This window comes from Cricetulus griseus, unplaced genomic scaffold (assembly GCF_003668045.3).
Source record: "Cricetulus griseus strain 17A/GY unplaced genomic scaffold, alternate assembly CriGri-PICRH-1.0 unplaced_scaffold_486, whole genome shotgun sequence".
NCBI lineage: Eukaryota > Metazoa > Chordata > Mammalia > Rodentia > Cricetidae > Cricetulus > Cricetulus griseus.
In genome coordinates this window covers 3,528-6,341 of record NW_023277237.1, presented here as the reverse complement: position 1 = coordinate 6,341, position 2,814 = coordinate 3,528, and the positions used below count along the sequence as shown (strand labels likewise).

The 2,814-nt window shown below is 42.1% G+C and overlaps 1 pseudogene; it reads right to left on the bottom strand.

The window, feature by feature from the left end:
• Positions 1-257: 257 nt before the first annotated feature.
• LOC113832481 lies at positions 258-1,836 on the bottom strand (annotated as a pseudogene).
• Between the last annotated feature and the right edge of the window lie 978 nt (positions 1,837-2,814).

Below are 2,814 nucleotides of genomic sequence, written 5' to 3'. Positions count from 1 at the left end.
GTTTTTGCTTTGATTAATTAAAAGTATCTTAAGCTAATACTAAGTGCACCTAAATTAACAACAGTTCAGAAATCTGACCTTACAATAAAGAAATCCAAAATGTACAACTTCAGAAAGCAAGGAACAATTACTGCCATGCAAGACTGAAAACTGCAAGGAAATGTGATTTAAAACAGCAAGCTCAAATATATGTAACACTGAAAAGGGTCAGCAGTGAGTTCTACTAACAATAGACTTAAAGAAGAAAATACATTCTCTTTGCTGGTATAAATCAGATCGTCAAATCTGAGAACAAGCCATCTGTCCTCTAGCTTAAGAGATTAGCTCTTTTACAGTTGTTTTAATGAAATCTTTCTGCTCAGTTAAATCATAAGCAGGAAAATTTTCATATACCTCTTGCAAATCTGCTTCATTGTGACCTCTTCCAAGTTAGCATTAGCTAGTAATTTCTTCACGGTCTCCTTTAACTCTTCATCCTTAGGTAGTTTTTTCAATTTTTTAAATTAATGGTTCATCATCAGAACTATCTTCAGATTCAGACTCTTTTTTTGGAACTGTTTTGATTCTTCTCGGTGCTAGAGACCGAGTTTCTCTGTGGGTTTTGGAGGCTGTCCTGGAACTAGCTCTGTAGACCAGGCTGGCCTTGAACTCACGGAGATCTGCCTGCCTCTGCCTCTGCCTCTGCCTCTGCCTCTGCCTCTGCCTCTGCCTCTTCCTCTGCCTCTGGAGTGCTGGGATTAAAGGCCCACCTTCTTAACATTAGCACTTTTTACAGATATTTTCTTTTAGCAGCAGCTTTCTGTTTTGCTTTTTCTTTTTTAGATGTCTTTTTTGGTGGTTCAATTTCTTTCTCTTTATCTTCTGAAGACTCTCCCTTATTTTCTTCTCATCTTCATCAGTACTAGATTCATCTGACAAAATTTCAGGACATTTGTTTTGCTTTGACTTCCTTGTTGTTCCAGAACTGTTCCGTTCCTTTTTACTACTTTTGCTTGAAGATATTTTGAATTTTGGCAATGGTTTGCCAGAAGACTTTGGATGCCTTAAGAAATTCAAGATCCTCTTCACTAGTTTGCTGTTCACACCTCATCACTCTAAGTCAAGAACCTCAGATGCTCTTTACATGGCATTTCTAAGTTTTTTTTAGCATTTCTTCCTTCTTTTTGTACTGGGTACCGCCCTTTTCAAATGGAAAGCCACAGAACTGACCCACACTTTTTAATGAGGACACTGTGCCTGGTCTGTTGTAAAGCAGTCTGTGTAGATTTCTAAGATCATCTGTTTTTTCTTACTCAAAAAGAAATGTATCCTTTCACTTTCACAAAGTTTCTGGCCCTTCCCTTGTGCAATTGTAAACGGCTCTCTTTGTAAGGAACACACTTGCGTTGTCAATCTTTCTACTTTCTTCTTTTCTCTCTTGCCTTCCACAATGAGACTCTTTTCTTTTTCTTCCTCCTCGTCATCTTCCTCTTCCTCCTCACTCTCATCTCTGGGTCCCACATCCTGGGCTCCTTCTTGGACAGGGGCTGCGCTCTCCCTCCACAGCGGGGCACAGCCAGTGACTTACTGGGTGTCTGCTGGCGGGGAGGAAGCCGCACACTTCGGTTCCTTCTCTGGCACCTGCAGGACCATGGTGACTGCCCAGTGGCCAAGCTCCCTTCCAAGTCGCCCACTCCTCTCAGTCACTCCACCCGTCTCCCCCAGGGTGCCGAGCTGCGCCCTACAGTGCTGCGGGTCCCCTCCCCCGAATTCCCCTCCTCCAGGCGGTCCTCCTTAATCCAGATCTTGAGGCTGGAGAAACCACCTCTAATCTGAGCAATGCCTTCTGCTGGCAGCCTGTACAAAGAAGGATATAGAAGAAGGAAGCTTGCTGTCCAAGCCTGCTGCTCTTGCTCTTGCTACCAGGTCCGTTGCTTCACTGAAATTAGAGCTGACTTCTTCAGGATTCCAGCATATACTGCAGACCAGCTGAGACATCCAGCCTCATGGACTGAACAACTACTGGATTCTTGGACTTTCTGTTCACAGGGAGCCATAGTTGGATAAGCTAGATCACAGCATATAAGTAATTCTAAAATATCATAGATAAATAGATAGATAGATAGATAGATAGATAGATAGATAGAGATTCATTAAATCATTTCTGTTACTCTAGAGAACCCCGAGTAATACAGATTTTTATAACAGTCTTGGTTCTAGAGCAACAGAAACATAAGAACGAATCTTTTAAAAATCTGGAGTAGCCTTTCCAATCTTCCAACATCTACAGATACCAAAGCCTCTCCAGTTTCTGACACCTGTCTTGGGACCTGGGAGAGCCGGAAGACTCATGGTGTGAACTGTTTTACAAACTGAAGGAGATAAATGCATTTGATTATCTTGATTTATCAATTGTGGATCACAACAGGTCTGTTGGCTCTCTCTATATATAAAACTTTTGGCAGTTTGAGGGAAAATAAGGAAAATGATGATGCTGGTCTGTTGCTCTCAGCATCTCTGGGTAAACTGACTGACAAAAGGAATGGGCTGTGTGATTAAAATCAACCTATTTTAGTATCTCAGAACACAGTGAACGACACAGCTCACATAGGGATAAAATTGACCTGCTCCAGATGGGAATAAACAGTCTAAAGGTTTCCAAGTGTGCCCTGGGAGACAACCTTTTTTTTATTACATTTTTATTTGTTTAACATACCAACCACAGTTTTCCCTCTCTGTTCTCCTCCCCTTCCCTTCCCCATCTCACTTATCCGCCCACCACTCCTCAGAAAGTGTGAGGCCACCCATGGGAGTCAACAAATCATGTCAGATCAC